A 16,977-nucleotide genomic window follows, 5' to 3' on the forward strand; every position below is an offset into this window, starting at 1 on the left:
AGGCGGCATTTTTACTAGATCATCCTTATCTTGTAAAGGATAAAATAATCCTTATTTTTGCATCCCAAAGGATTTCAACAGGGATAGGGGAAGGCCAAGGGCTAGTGAATGTTCTGTGTGGGACTGCCTTACTGAGCCTGGAATGGACAGTACCTGCAAGTGAACACAGGCAAGGCAGAAGCTGCCTTGGGTTCGTGCCTGCTGGGCTGTGACGTGAACTGGGTTTTCCTGTCCTGCGACATTTTTGGAAAAGTTAAAAAATTTCTCATTCTGCATGGGACAAAGTGTACTTTTTTTGTTTCCTGCACCCTGTGCCTGTCCTGACCTTTACAGAGGTGCTGCCTGAGGGCTGGTGGGTGTGTGCTGGGGCTGCCCCATGGATACTGGGGCTGCCATGAGTTTGTGAGCAGGACCATTTCCCCACTAACGGAGCAGCTCACAGAATCCGTAGGGTTGGGAGGGAGCTCTGGAGATCACCTAGTCTAACCCCCTGCCAAGGCAGGGTCACCTTGAGCAGGTGACACAGGAACACATCCAGGTGGGGTTTGAATGTCTCCAGAGGGAGACTACTACTTCCCTGGGCAGCCTGTTCCCCTCAAGGTCAATAAGTTCTACCTCATGTTGAAGTGAAACTTCTTTTTTGGGTTATGGCTATTGCTCCTTACTCTGATGCTGGGCACCAGGGGAAAGAGTCTGGCACCATGCTCTTGGTACCTGCCTTTGAGGTATTTGCCTCCATTAATGACATCCCCTCTGAGTCTTCTCTAGACTGAACAGGCCCAGCTCCCTCACCCTCTCCTCATGAGAGATGCTCGGTCTTTGTGGCCTCTGCTGGACCCTCTGCAGTAGCGCCTTGTCCTTCCTGTACTGAGGAGCCCAGAACTGGACACAGCACTAGAGATGTGGCCTCACTAGGGCCAAGCAGGGGGGTAGGATCACCTCCCTCAGCCTGCAGGCCACACTTTTCCCCAGGATCCCATGGGCTCTCTTAGCTGCAAGGGCACTGCCGGCTCATGGTAACTTGTCATCCACCACGACTCTCAAGTACTTCTCCACAGTGCTGCCCTCTAGAAGGTAAGCCCCAACCTGTGCTGGCCCTTGGGGCCGTTCCTCCCCAGGCGCAGGGCCCTGCACTTGCCCTTGTTGAACCTCCTTAGGTTTCTCTCCTCGAAGGCGGGTCCCGGGCGGCATTTCGGGGGCTGTCGGGGGCCGGTCCCGCGGAGCCGGAGCCGCGCACATCCACCCGGCAGGTGTCAGTGTGGGCTGCGGGGCCGGGCGGCAGCGCCGCCTCCCCTCCCCCGCTCCGCCCGCCCCCCCGCCGCCGGCCCCCGCGGCCTCCCGCCCGCCCGCCGGAGCCAGACTCGCTGCAGACAGGCGGCAGCCAGCGGGGCGGGCAGGGCGGGGGGAGGAGGAGGAGAGGCTGGGGATGAGTTGGAGGCAGGCACAGCCTCAGCGCAGGGCGAGCGGCTGCCGGAGACAGGCAGGGGGAGGAGGCGAGGCGCTCCGGAGGAGGCCGGCGCGGCGCGGGGGCGAGCGGCGGGGGCCGGCGGGAGGTGAGTGCTGCCCGCGGCGGCGGGGCCGGGGGCGGCCGGGAGGCGCCGCGTCACAAAGTGCTGGAGAAAGTGCGGCAGGCTCGCATCGAAGGTCTGTGAGCGTGCGGGGGACGAGGCGGCGGCGGCTGCCGTGGGGCTCCGGCGGCGCTCGCCCACCCTGCCTGCCTTGGCGGGGGCACTGCCGGGGCCGCGCTGAGCGCGTCCCTCCGCGGCACCTGGGGCAGGTGGGGATGCCGGCGGGCAGGGCAGCGTGACAGGTACCGCTGGTAGCGGGGCCCGGCTGGGGCTCCGGGGAGCCCCGCTGCCGTCCTGCCCCGGCCGGCCCGGGAAGCAGCCGGAGCGGCAGCCGGCACGGGAGAGTCCCGGGGCTCCGCAGGAGAGGCGGAGGCGAGCGGGGCTGCGGAGCCGCCGCGGCGGGCAGGGCGCTGGGAGCGCGGAGTGAGCGGCACGTCCTCCCCGCTGCTCCCGAGCGAGGACCGCAGCTCCGCTCGGTCAGGGCCGGTGTCACAGCCCGGCTGCGGGACATGCCTGGCCCGCGGGGTGACCCTCCCGGGGATGCCCGGCCGCGGTGCGCGCCCAGCGCCAGGAGGGCAACTTTGGCAGGGAGGCAAAGCGGCGGTGCGGCTGCCGGGCTCACGCACCAGTGACCTATATTTGATGGAGTGCCTTTTTCCTCTTAAAAAAAAAAAGTTTATTAGCAGAAGTCTAGCTTTGCCTGGCTGTATCGGATGCCTGCCTGCGTTGTTTGCAGTGAATATGTGCATCCCGAATTTCTGAATGGTGTGCCAGGTTTCCTGTCATGTAGGTAGTTATGCGTAGGCTATGGTTCGATGCTTGCTGAAGAGGCAAACACACCGTTGTGTGTAGGTTTAAGTTCGGTAAAGAACAAACAGGAGGCAGGCAAAATGATAAGTAACTTCTGTTTTCTTGGGCGATCTTAACACCTAGACTGGTATAGATTTTAGTGGGATTCAGAACCTTTTCTAAGTAGCAAATGGTGGTTGTGCAGGAGAGCAAAAATCAGGTGAATAATTTTATGTGGTTAAAAATAGTGTTTGATGTTATAAAAGTTTGTTCATCTAGAACCACAGACATCTTCTAGTCAGGATGGAAGGCTCCTTTAAGAGATTTGTCTGAGCTTCCAAACCAAAACCATCCTGCGTTAAAATATTGTGGACTGGAAAGGTGCGTCACGTAGCATGAGGAATGAGGTGTCTCCAGCATCATAAATCTGAAGCTGACCAAAAGGGGGAGAGAGTTTTTGCCAGTAAGAAAGCCCAAGGGACAATTACCAGTAGTCATAGATGAGGTAAGAACGTAAATGCTGCCTAAGCAGGGGCAGTGCTCTTGCTGGTCCTTCAACACCTGGATATGTTGGTTAGACAGAACTTCAATTCTGCTTTCCAACTTCATTGCTAGGAAAATGTTTTGGGAAACCTATTCTTTGCAGTGGTCCAGAGCACTCTAATATACGATGCATCCTTGAGTAGAATTAAATTACTGTGCATGATGCACACGTATTTGATTCTACTAATGAATGTATAAATATTATGGCTTAGTGGCTTTAAATGGAAGGGGAAGTTTTGCTGGAAAACCACTGTACTCACTGGTGGGAAGCAGCCTAATCGACATCCCCTTGTCCATATTAGCTGAGGTAGAGATGATAATCTGAACATCTATATCTGTACTGGAGGTGTAGCACCAGGTATTAAGTTACTGTGACACACAAAATGACCAGCATGAAGAGGACTCAAACTAGAATGTGTCAACTCTCTACAGTTACCTATAGAAGTAGAAACACCTCTTTTTGTATAATCAGTGTTTATACCAGCACAGTTGGTTGCAGCTCAGGTATGTGAAGATCATTGTTGCACACACATAAGGCATATTAATGTTCTCCAGTAAATTCAGAAGCCAGAGTGGGCCTAAATGATGAGCAGTGTGTAACACAGAATGAGCTAACAGCGTGAGAGACACTATTTCAGATCATTGGTTTTGGTTAACTGAAACACGACAGGCACTAGGCAGCATTTGACTGATGCAGTTTTTAGTCTTCAGGACCTTAGACTTATTACAAGAAAACTTATGCAAGTAGAAGGAAGTTGAGATTAAAGATTGAGGCACAGTTGTATTAAATGTGGTAAGATTACAGTCATTGGCAGTAGCTTAACCTAGGAATTTAGAAGTAACTCACCTTTTGTTATTTTTAAGTAGATAAAATCCTGTTTTCTCTGTGCAGAACATTAAAGTGAGACTTGAAATGAGGAATTGTTGGTTTCCCCTGCATTGAAGGAGCATTGTTGCAAGAGAGGATTGTGGGCAAGAGGGGATTGAAAGTTTTCTCTCTGATTATCCTGACCAAAATTTAGTTATTTTTCAGCTGCCCTGCAGTACCCTGTAGCGCTGTCTAGTGCTGCCTTTCCACCAAAAACTAGTTTTATGTCAGTGACACTGTCTGAAATAATTTGGAATACATTCCAAATGCGAATATGATGTGACAGAAAAAAGTAAATAATTATTGAAATAATAGAGAAATACCTTAAAAGTATTTTAATTTAGCACAGTCTCAGAGAGAAATGAAGTGCTAAAAAGTGCCTGCCTGTCCAACAAGTCTTGCATCAGGAGTCAAGGTTATTGCCTTTAACTTGTGAGTGGTCTTGGAAAAGTGTTGTTTGTTTTTTTTTTTTTTTTTTTCCTGTCTGGTTTTTCATGGTTCGAAACAGCTCCCTGCAAGTGCATTGCCAGTTACAGAATGCAAATACTTCTAGGAGTTTGGAGATGAATTTTTCTGCAGATTGGTTCTGTGGTAACCGTGAAATTCTTCAATGGCACCAATCTAGTATCAGCTGCTCGTTCAAGGCACTGGTGCCAGAACAGTGGTGCATCAGTTGCTGGGAATCCAAGCCTGTAGTGAAATGATTCATGCATATACATTTTTCTTTTCTCAGTTGACAGCTATTTTTAAGAATAGCTGTCTTGCCTAGAAGGTTGATATCTAAGCAAAGGCAGCCTAGATAGCTAAAAATTTCTTTCACACCAAACATAATCTTAGTACACTAAAACACTTAAATGGAATTGATTTTAATTGATTCTTGCTGAATCTCTGGTTCTAATTGGCCATTATAAAGGGACTGTGGTGTTTTGGAGCTGATGTCAGGAAGTTGGCAATTTTTTGCACAAAGAAAGATGATGAATTTGAAGTACATGTCAGTTTGAAGAAATTTACAGTAATAATGAGTAGTGATATCTATATGGTAGCAGATTACTTGACTAACTTATCGAAATGAATTGGGTTCTCTGGGTACACAAGCCTGAAGAAATGATCTTGAAATGACACATTTGTCCAGTGTACTTTAAAATTCTCTGTGTGCTGCATGGGCAGAATATTCAAGTGAAGGAAAGCCACGGGCCTTTCTTTTTTTCCTTGTGTTCTTTTGAGCCTCATATTTGAAAAAGAAATGTGTTTTTTCTTTTCCTCTTAGAGAGTTTTATTTGCTTGGTTCTGAGACTGTCAGTTGAATAATAGTAACTCTAAGGGGACAGCAGTAGAAAGAATGCTTGCAGGTGAATAGGAGCATGACATTACAGTGTGTCCTGTATTTCATGCTGGCAGAATGTGGTGGTGTTCATCATCTGTATTTATTTAATATATGGATTTCTGTTGTGTATGCTTTGATTTAGCATGTTTGCAGTATGCAAAGTATAGATGCATTTTACTAAATGCTTTTTCTTATTGTGTAGTTAAGCAATGGAAATTTTCAAGCACCAATATCACCATTCATTATCACTCAGCATAATAATTGGTAAATTTAATCTTCCTGATTAAGATTATTTTGCTCACAGGAGACAAGGGACTGAAAATAAGTAATTTTCATGATGTTGTGCTGTGTCTGTGTTGCTCGTATCTGTTGTTCTTTTCTCTAAAATCCTACTACAGAGAACACACCGACCTTTTAAACTGTGTTTGAATGATCTTGCTCTACATCAAGCTTTTCTTTCAGGTAGGAGACAGAAATTAAGAGGAATGTAAATGCATTTTTTCTTCTTATTGCCAATGGAGAGCTTTCCTAGATTTGAAGTAAGTTTTCTTAGTGCCAAGTGGTTGACTTTTCTAGAAAAAAAATCCCTCCAGGGTATGCAAAAAGTCCTCTGGTTAATATATTGGCATTCCCAGAACCCACTAAAGCTTAGGCAGGTTGCCAGACACCACTTAATGAGGATGCAGAATGTCTGGCACAAATCTGCATGAAAACCAGCAAAGGAGCTGGGGGTGGAAGTGCATGTGGTGGGGAGAGGGCTGGGAAGGCGGCACACACACGCCCATAATTTATTTTTAATGTCTTCATTTTGCAGAGAAACTGATCAGAAGTCCTTACCACAGGATTTTGAAAACTTGCTGGGAGCAGGAGTCTGGATCCTTCAAATTGGGAGAGCTGTGTTCTCATAGAAATGCAGTTTTATTAGGAGAGCAGTTTATGAGTTAGGGGGGTTAGTTTTTTGAGGAGAGCCCCAAAAGAGGATGGATATAATAGTGATTTTATGTTTTATTATCTGCTAAAACTGAAAAGCACTTGAAAATGTTGTTAGATGATTTGAGGGACAAGGGAAGTCAGTGATTGCCAGCATCCCCACAGAAAAGCTGTTAAAGTTACATGGCAGGGATAGATGAATTCCTGCTGCTGGGACACCTCTGCTCAGTGTAAACCTGTGGTGGGGGCTCTGCCTGGTTCTGCTGAGCTTAGGATTTGCTGCATGTTAGGTGGAATTGCAGGTGTAATAGATTCTCTGGTGACTAGGTAACTGTTAGAAGAATCAGTCATTCACCCAGATGAGGTGTTTTTCCATAAGAGTGCCATTAAAACCAGAATATATTGGTTTGTGTTGAATCAGATATTTAGTCTTAAAGGTTGGCTGAGCAAACTTAGCTATATTCTGAATTGAACATTATTTCAGACATTTAAAGTGTGAAAATTTTCAGCATTTTTTCCCAGGCATTAGTCTCTCCCTTATCTACCCAAAACAGTATTCCTCCTCTATAGACAAATTTATAAATAGACATTTGGTTGGTAGGCATGACTGAAAATAATTTTTTAATCCAAAATAATTCTAATAGGAGTATTTTTTGCACGTGGCTGAATTTGGAAATATGTATGCTTGTTACCTGCTTTTCAGTACAGGTTTCAGTTGTGTATTTCACCAATCAGGAGGACTGTTCCTCTTTAGAGGAATTCTACTCACTAGAATAGTGGCACCTACCTGATGAGGATGGTTGGGTAGGACTAAATCGAAATCCACATGCTCCTGTTTCATTTTGTTTGGTTTCACTAAGGTGAGATGAGAAATTAAATTATCGGACTTCATTGGACTTCAGTGCTAATTGCAGTGGATAAAAGTATTTTGCCAGTTGTGTGGGGATCTTTGCAAAGTTTTCTCTGTATTGACATTGACTCCTGGCTGTCTATAGGACAGTGAAAGCAAAAAGAGAGCGTTGGACATTGTACCCATGTTTTGAATCTAGCACGTGTTTAGGATTAGTTCTAAAAGGGAGGACAGTACTGCCTGGAAAAATACAGTGCTGAAATGCTGCACGTGAGAACGGAGCAGGTTGGTGAAGTGTCTGTTGGAACGTCCTTGTCTTTCCAGCTGCTGGTGTTCTTGATTTCTTCTGTGCTAACCACCCTGGTACCCTTTTTGTTAAAAACTAGTAATAAATCTGCTTCTGAAAAAATGTAGCCATGATAGTGCATTTGTATTGCCTGTAAAAGATGAGTTTGGAGATTTCAATTATTTTTAAACTCAGTATTTCATTTAGATTCTATGTTCTGAAATTGTAAAAGATGTACTGACCTTTGGGGAAGATTGCTTTTTTTGCATGTTTGTATGAGAAATACCTTGACGTCGGAACGATTCTGTCATAACCTTGGACCCACTGAGTGTATTTAGGTTGTGATTTTAGAGGACAGTACAGAATTCTCTTAAGGTTTCTGTTAAAACAAATGTTAATGCTTAATAAAACAAGATCTAGAATCTCTCTCATATTGAGAAGAGACTGGAAAATAGTGTTTTCTTCTGGATAAACTCTGAAATGTACTTAGAGTTCTAAAATAAGTGTTGAGCGTTGACTCATATTATCTAGCATATGCCATTACAAGGGTACTGTGTTTAGTCTTCAATTTTCAGCACCAGTGCTTGAAGCATCTTCAAACAGTATGCTGCTCTGCTTTTTAAACAGAAGTTCCACTCTTCAACTTTTCAAAGAATTATAGGAGAGAAAATGTGTGACACTTTCTTAATTACCTCTTTGTGTTGTGTGGCTGAGCCTATTATTTTGGTTTCTCGCACCTGTAACCTGCTTGTTCTCCATTTGATAGAGGGAAAGGAGGGGGCAATCTGTGACTGAGATATGAAGCCATCTCTTTAACAGCTGCCTCCTTCCACTGAGACTTTCATGAAATTTTTCCTGTGCATTAATTAAAAGTGATCCATTATCACTCTGGACTTGTAAACACCTCTGAACATTCCATTAGGTGTTAATGACACATGAAGCAAGAATTAATGTGAATCTGTTAGTCCTGTATCTAGTTGGGATGTACTTAGTATAGGTAATTGCCTTGATGTAACAGTATTTATTCAACTGTTGGTGTTGCTTCACTTTCTGCTTCTGCTCAGCCCCGTTACTGAGTGAAGTGACGCCAATCCATAGAGCCTCTTTGGGCCTGTGCTGTACAGAATGTCAGCTGGATGTCTGCCTTGGTTTCCTGGGATTTTCAAAAGACAGAAGTGAGTTCTTTGGCTTCTGCCCCATAGGTCAGCAGAAGATGTGGGAGAGAAAACGTGAGGAACTCTTATAAATAACCTAACTTAATCCCCATAGCTGTGGAACTTTGAGATACCACAGTGGTGTGTGTTTTTCCCTTACAATTTCACCTCAATGGATGACTGGTTTTGTAGGTTTTCCTTAACTAGTGCTAAGCAAAATTAAATTGCATGTTTATAGAAATGCATGCAGCTAAGGTTCAGTACTCCTAAATTAGAGATGCACCTGGTCATAAAATAGTTAGACTTGGGCTAACTAATGGCATCTGTTGGCCAGTGCAGTTCATGTGTAGATGATTTGTTTTACAAAAGGTTTGTGTTGACTATAATTCCTCTTTAAACTTACATAGATATTAGGAGTGAGTGAGGAACTCACTCTTCTGTGGGTATTTCCAACACTGATGTTTTTGGGTTTTGTGACCCTCTCATGTTACTCTTGCTGTTGTAATAACCTTTCTAGCAGGCTTTTAGAAACAGCTCATTTGAGATGAGCTTGTTGCAAATAACCTTTTTTCACTTAGAATATCTTCAAGTATGAGTTATGCTTATTTAATTGGGAAGCCTCTAGCATGTGATCCATCTGTCCAATTAAAGCAACTTGGATAATGTTGAATACAGGTACTGTTCAGTGGCTACTTTCACATAGCTTACAATAATAATTTTTTTTTAAAAGCAACCATCTGTTGATGAACAGAAATACTGCCAGTGTTTGTCAAATGTGTGCTTTATCTGACCTGTTCTACTTAGCACCTTATGGCAAAACTTTCTCATCAAAGCATTTTACAAATATTTTTATTCTTACAGCGCCTTATTAGGTTGGTAACAACAGTAGTCTAACTTTTTACTGTAGGAATTCATTTACCAAGGATTAGGGGACAAATCTTTCTTCAGCTGCAAGAAGTCACCTGCACAGGCTACACAGATGATGATTCTAACTTGCAGCTGTAGGTGAAAATCAGTGTTCTGTTCTAATGATCTTTACAGCTTTTTGAAGAAAACAGCTGGAATAATGTAAAGTTTCCACAGCAGAAAGCTCCTACAGCCTATGTAGCCTGGTTTCCTTTTTCTCATAGGGAGTGGCTGGGCAAATAGGTACATTTCAAGAATGAAGTATCACAGTGCTAATATATTAGTGCTGATAATGCACGTTAATGAGTTAAAAAAGCATTTGAATAATTATTCATAATTTTGTTTGAAATTACCTAAAAGCAGAGCAAAGCAAATGAGTTAAAAGAAGTATGAAGCAGAATAAGAGGACCTCTTTAGATTGCAGAGTGGGAGTTAGGTGTGCAAGGTATTCTGGAAGTGTCTTCTGAAATGTTGAATTCTCTCTTCAGTTGAATATGCAACCAGTACTAGACTCTGCCTTTTCCCATTCCCTGTTCTCCCCTGGGTATTGTTAGCAATTGGAGATGAAAGCCTTTAATCATGTCTACATGGAGACACCAGAGCAAATCACTTGAACTGCCGAGTCAGGATGTGTATGTTAGAGTATGTTAAACTTGTGTGTGAGTGCTCTGTTGAATACAGAACAGCTTTATATATTTAACTTGAATCCATCAAAGGTCATTTCATGTTGTCATCTGATGGAGATCATAATTCAGAATGTAAGCTAAATTACATCTATCTATCTCTGTATGGCTGAGAGGCTCTTGACACAGATGTTTACTATGCTGTAACTTCAGTGTTTTATACTAGACTTCATTTATCTCAACTTTCCTCCATGTTGCCTGTTATTGATCAGTTTTCATGATGCTGCTACCATTTAGAGATATCTTAAATGGGCCTAGTTGCAAACTTTCAAGTGGATGTAATTTACACATAAAGTGGCAGTTCATTGAAATTGCTAAGTTTCACTGCCAGTATTTTAGATCTGACAGATTTTGACCCGAATCAAAATAAGACACAACCTCTCTCTGATTCCTGGTGAACTTGTTTTGGCCACAGGCCTGGTGTTTTCATGGTCCTTGTCACAAAGATAAACTGCCAAGGATCCCAACTTGTGACCAGGGGTGCTGTGTTTCTGGGAACATGTGGTTTCATTGGATAACCTGCAAGAGAAGTCTGCTGCAAAGTTAGGGACTGAAGAAATCCCTCATGGACTTGCCTCATATTTGGGGACCTGCAGTAATCCTCTGTATCTGTCTTTTGAAGCTGTCAGTCTTTTAAATGTTAAAACTAAGAAAAAAAAGTTCTATTTGACAGTTTTAAAACTGAAGCCTTCATCTGGTGGGAAATTTGGAGTTTTATGGGGTTTGAGAGCCCAGAAACTGTCTGGTTCTAGTTGGAGCTGTGTTTTATCATGCTTTTGTGGGTGCCAATTAATATCTCTCTTCCCCTTTCTTTTCAATCTGAAGTTCATCTAATAGAGTACCTCAGGAGAACCCAAACCTCTGTTGCACAAAGTCTTTAATTTCCCCCTTTTCATGTCAACCTTTACCACAGAGGTTTGCAAGTTGCAGTTTCCTGTGTTTTGCATAGGAAGGCTTAAATACAGGAAAGAATATCCTGAAGCATCTGTATTCCAAAATATTAAAATGAACAGTGAAGCATATGTTCTTCAGGGATCTGAACTTGCCTCCCAGAAGGAGCTGTGCCACGGAGAAGAGGAACTGTTCAGTTGAAGTAGTTGCAGGTGCAGTGTGCATAGCTGGACATTCTTTTGTAAGTGACACTTACAAAATCAAGACTTTTCCTGGACATTTCTCTTGAGTCTCTCTCTCTCTCTCTTTCTCTTTTTTTTTTTTTTTTTTTTTAAATTAAATATTATATTTTATGAGGTAATTCAAGCATTGTTGTATTCCCTCTGTAAAAAAAAAATAAATCTTCTGAACTTTCAGTTGGTCAAGAAGATAACAGCCACATTAAAAGCTGTCAAGGAAAACTCGAGAGCCACTCTGAATTCAATACATTGGAATTCTTTTATGGTTGAAGACACTGAAAGTACACTTGTGTGTCTGAAAAAACAAGAGGCACTGTTATGCTATATTAGCTGTCCCACATTTAGCTCATTGTCCCAAGATGTTTACATGCTTATTAGGATTATGACCACTGCAGTAGAAGCAGATAAATTTTAGCACCTTAAGAATCTCTCTTATGATTGCACAGAGTTCTTGACCTATTCCCAGAGTCAACAAGTTGATTTGCTTTTGAAATGGAAAAGTTTTGTTGCAGAGTTACAACATTCTCAAGATGTAACTTTCTTAGTGTACATGGTATAGCAGATATTAGAGAGAAAATCTGTAGCATGTCATCTTCCCCACACTTTGAGTCTCCTGTTTGGGTAAGTTGAAGAGTCAAAATTCTTATGGATGCTAAGGATTGTCTCTTTTCACAGTGTGAAAGTGTCAAAAGAATATTTTTTCCTGCCTCTGACCTTGATGTGTAAAATGTACTGTAGTACCCTTGTGCTCTTGAGAGGTTCTCAGGTATCCCTGACACCTACAAAAAGTCAAATGCTGTGTGCAGCTGGTTATGTTATCTGCCAGTCTCCCACATAGTTCTGGTAGTTCTCCTGTTGCTCCTGTGGCCATCCAGACATCTCTCTCTCTCTCTCTCACACTTTTTTCCCCCTTGGTAGTCCTTTAGGGTACAGACATTTCAGAGATACATCTGTAATGTCTAAGTGGCTTCCTCTTCTTTCTTTTTCCCTTCCACCTCAATCAAGAAATTCCAGATGGAAGCTCTTTGGTATTAGAAACAGCTGCACAGCAGATAATTTTTTGCGTCCTTAGAACTGTAATATTTGCAACTTCATATATGTAGCTATGATATACATTTACATTAAGGATTTTCTGGTCTTTTAAGCTCCCTCAAGGCTCTTGTAGTCTTTCTTGATGCAGCATTTTGCCCTATTTTCTGTTCCTGGTTAGAAATAGCTTCTTTCAACATAAAGAAGTTAAGATATTCTGTTGTAAATTTGATTTTTAGGAAGCCTGAATATTTTAGAGTCCTGTGTTGTGATTCAAAAATTGTGCTCCCTTCTTTCATCTCTAGGATTTATAATAAGGTGTCAGCAATGATCTAGTCCATCTGGGAGCTTGCATCAATGCTTGGGAGAGCCATATGTGTCTGCCTCAAACAAGGCTATAGAAAAGTGTTCCACTAGCAACCAAGATGTCATCCATCTGCTAGACAATCCTGTAGCTAGTTAGCTTAATGACGTATTTATTTGACTCGATGTTTCTGCGGAGCAGAATCCAGCTTTCCTCCCTGCTCAAATTAATACCAAAACCTCCCTGCTCTGGAGGAGAGAAGCCTGCCTGCTCTGGAGGACGTCAGGAAGCCTGTGGCTCGGTGGGTTTGATCTGTTTGTCTGCCTGGGGATGCTGCAGTCCTGAATTCTGAGTGAGATTCCGAGTGATTCCGCTCTGGGAGGCGGCTCCAGCCTCCCTGACCGAGCAGCCCAGGCAGGGCTGGGGGCCGAGGGAATCCTGGAGCAGACACAGGGCCTGGGTGACCTGAGCTGCATGGGGAAATCCAATCATGCTGCTGCTGCTTTAGGGTGTTATTTTAGCACACAGGGCTGTGGGAGGATTTCCTCCTGCCGTGGGCAGAGCTGGAATTGTCACAGTGAACATTTCACCCGGCTACACGCAATAACCCGAGTGATTGTTGCACTCGGTGACTTGTGTGGAAGTGCTTGTTTGGGACTAAGGATTCAGGGTCTTCCACATACATGTTGTAGGATATTTGTAATCTCATATGGCCCTGCAGAAAGTCAGAGCTCCAGGAACTGTGCTGGAAATATACTGTGGGAGGACCAGCTCTGTAAACTTCAGAAACTCTGCATTCATACTGAGGTAAATTTGGAACTGACTGTCATTGATTTCTTTCTAGTCACTCTGTCCCGCTGTTTTGGTCTTTTTTGAGGTCCAAAGAGGCCAAGTTGCTCTTGATCTAATTTCTAATCTGTCTGTGAGTCAGACTTAAGTTGAGAAGGGGACAAAACAACAGGAGAAATGCAAATTTAGATGAAAAGAATGTTTTGTGTTAATGGCAATTATATTAATTTATGTTGAAGCAGTCTACTGAATTTAATCTGGAAAAATACAGATGTGTATTCAGATCACTGTACAATTAGATCCAGCATATCTTCATCCATGTCTTGCAAGGAAGTTTATATGCAGCTTCACATGGGTTTCGGTGGGTTCAATGGGTTGAAGCCAACATAGGGCTGTCTACTGAGGTTGGTAAATTTTACCTGACAGATGTTGTTTAAAGTAGCAGACAGGGATACAGGTATACTTAGTGAACTTCAAGGAAAAAATAATCAGTAGTCAATGCCAGTCCTAAATGCAGGTGAGAAACAGGTCATAAGTAAGGCACAGAAAAAAGTGTGCTTTCTTGCACACTATTTTTTTTTTTTTTTCTTTTTGGTGTTTGTGTGTGTGAGCACATTAGCAGTTCTAAGCTGAAAAAGGAAGTAAAAGTGAAATCAGGACAATTCCATGGAGGAGTGTGGAGATTGAAGGGGTGAACTGTACTCACTTTTGCCTCATTCTCTAATGCTACAAAGAGAATTGTAGAATAATTTAGGTCAGAAGGAACCTTCTGGAGTTCTAGTCCTGTCTGCAGTAACAGGACTAAGGGTTTTCTGAAGAAAACACTTGAATCTAGAAGTTGTTATTTAGATCCCAATTTTCAAAGCTCAGTGTTTTTTCATATGTTTTGAACTGCTTCTGTTTAGGCAGAAGTGCAGAAAAGGTTAAGTGGAAGAAAAATAAGTGTGAGAAAAAGAGTATCTTACTTCTAAAGATGCTAAGTAAGGCCAAAACCAGCAAAGTTGACACAACTCTAGCTGTAGATGGGAGGGAGTGACCATGTTAAGAGTATCTGAAAACTGTTGTGTGTGTTTAAAGTAAGCAACACTTTTATTTTCTTGAGATGTTCTAAATAATTAAATAATGTTGTAGTTTCCCTTCTGAGAAGCGAAACAGCTGACAACTCTTCACAGATATGGGCTTACATATACTTATTTGTATTCCTTTTGTCACAGGGCTACTATCCATTGTTAAATAAAATAAGATAAAAATGTCTTTTCCGTATCACCTTATGAAAACAGAAGTCCTCTCAGAGGTAACTCTGATTGGTTGGAGTAACTTTGATTAAACCTTTGGAGAAAAGGGGTATTTACATCTTGCTGTAAAGCTTACAGGATCAAAACTTGATTAAAACAGAATGAAAGGAGCATTTTTGTAGTTTTCCACAAAAATTACATTTGCATTGGATTGATGCATTCTTTAGTCTTGTATGATACCATGCATAATAAAATCTAAAAAAGAATTAGAAGTCATAAAGCTATGAAGTTTTATAAATTTCTGCCTTTAAAACTGCCTGCTTCAGTTTTTTATTTTATTATTGGTGTCATCAAAGGGAAGTATTTCTGTTTTGATGCATTGGATTTTCTGATGGAAAACAGATCTGCAGGAGTATTTCTGACAAGAACTGATTACTTCTTGTTTGGGAAGAACTTATTTACTTTATCTTACATTTATTTGTTTTGGGTGTGTATTTTTTAAAGTGCTTTAACTTTCTTTGCATTTCCACTGCAAATCTGGAACTTGATTAGGGATATTACTAAAACTCAGTTGATTTGAAGCTTCATTTTGTTTCGTTGCTTCACTCCTCTTTGTATTTGTTTTACGATGTAAGAGAATATATTAACGTATAGAAGTAATGGGGCATCTTCCTGATTTATCTTGTGTGTTGGATATGTTTTGTCTGACTCTATAGCCAGAAATATTATTCTTTTCTTAATTTCTTACATGTGGAGATATTACATGTGCAAGACCTTAACTATTTTTTTGTATCTCCTACTGCTGATATCCCAGTTCTGTTCACCTGCTGCTCATCCTGTGTAGCTTAATGGAAGGAGATTTATACTAAATAATTTTGAGCCCACTTTGTTTCTTTTCACTTAGAATTGAGACTTACAGAAAACCAAACGAGGTTTTGCTTCTAAAGGGCATAGCACTGGATGTGTCAGGTCTTTGTCCCATTAGCCAAGTGTTTTCCTTCTGCCAGCACTTCATATATGTGGATGAGTATGTTTTCCTTGTTGTTAAATATTCTTGTCCAGTGACACAGAAGTGCTGTGTTTCAAAAGAAGATTATGTGCTTGACAGCTATGGAAGTAATTAACATAAAATTGGACTGTCTTATCCAATTTATTTTATGTATACTAAATCATTATACTAAATCATGTTTTAACACATAATGATAAAAAAAGGGAATGTAGAATGATGGTACATCTTTTGGGAATAATTTCTGGAATGCTTGTTGCTTGGATCTCACAGTGGTAGAATTTTAAGTCCTGTCTTTATATTTGGATACTCAGAATAAGGGGAGAAAAAAAGGGATCTACATAGATCCCTTGGCAGTCCTTATGCTGAGTGGTTTCTCTTTGGCACTGTTTTGTGGTATAGCCTTTATGCTACTTAAATAAAAAAAAAAAAAGGTTCAGAAAATAAATGGGAAAGACTGACTTTGACTTTTGCCTGGAAAGTTTCTTTGGTGAGCTTGATCATGAGACAGGCCGGAATGCTGTCAAATCCAAGTTGAAATGAGCCCTTGCTCATTTCATTTTGGATCTGCAGGGGCTGAACCTTGAGCATACAGTTAAGGATGGACACAATGTCAAACTTCAGTAAGTAGTGAGTTATCACATCAAAGTCTGACCTGCTAGTCGTGGTAGATGATACCAAAGCACTGACTTTATTTTCAAGTACTTGCTATTTATTGCTAAAGCAATTAGCCATTTTTACATTTCATTTTAGCTGTCTAATTGCTGGCACAGTATAATTTTTTTGTTCAAGGTTTTTCATATCAAAGCAAATTACATACTACAGGGTGCATTTGTTTTGTGAACATCACTTTTACAGTCAAAACCTTATGTACTGCTGGATAAACAAGTCATGTTTTAATTAGGTGTGTCTGTGTTCACCAAAACTATGTCAGAATGCAAAGCCATCAGATTAGAGTTTGATTAAAGGAGAATGAGTCCCCTTGTGCAGTCTCCTCTGCATAGCTACATGGTTTTGTAGCTATGCTGTGAACTCTGTACTCCCTTTGTAGTGTCAAACAGTCTTGCAAAGAGCTGGCCATTAAATATTTTTTTCATTTTTTTGTAATTAAGAATAATTTGTTGAGCAGTTATTCATGATGATACCTGCCTGAAAACATGATTTTATTTGTTTACTTAAAAAAAAAGTTACACATTTTATTCATGTTTTCCATCTTCGTTTTAGAGAGACTGTAAAAGGTAAATGGTACAAATACAATATCCCATGTAACTGAAAATTACTGAAAAAATGGGGTAGAGAAATATGGATAATGCAGAACCCAAATATGCTTATGAGACATGTAACTATGTTGATTAGCATATAAAAAAGTTGAAGTGAAAGTTCATGAATATTTAAAATCCACAATGAACTGTGGCAAGGACTTAAAAAAAACCCAACAAGCAACCCAACCTGAAGTATATATTGCAGAGGCTTCTAATAATTTTACAAAAAAAAATTACTTGCTGTTCTTCTTTTTGCATGAGTGGCTGTTAGATTCATGCTATCTTAAATGTTTAAGGAAGGAATAACTCCATTTCCTGTCC

General features: G+C 41.6%; 1 protein-coding gene across 3 annotated transcripts in view; it reads left to right on the top strand.

Annotated features, from left to right (window-relative positions):
* Positions 1–1,492: 1,492 nt before the first annotated feature.
* The window catches only part of LDLRAD4 (low density lipoprotein receptor class A domain containing 4), a 280,598-nt gene continuing 265,113 nt past the window's right edge, over positions 1,493–16,977 (top strand). The window contains exon 1 of one of the 3 annotated variants that reach the window (XM_054285069.1): positions 1,493–1,553. The gene's annotated coding sequence lies outside the window, so the exon portion shown is untranslated. The remainder of the gene's footprint in view (positions 1,554–16,977) is intronic. The other 2 variants (XM_054285071.1, XM_054285070.1) reach the window with 2 other exon arrangements.

This window comes from Melozone crissalis, unplaced genomic scaffold (genome assembly GCF_028551555.1).
Source record: "Melozone crissalis strain CALT ecotype California unplaced genomic scaffold, PUWL_Pcris_2 ptg000042l_1, whole genome shotgun sequence".
In the NCBI taxonomy this organism is placed as follows: Eukaryota; Metazoa; Chordata; class Aves; order Passeriformes; family Passerellidae; genus Melozone; species Melozone crissalis.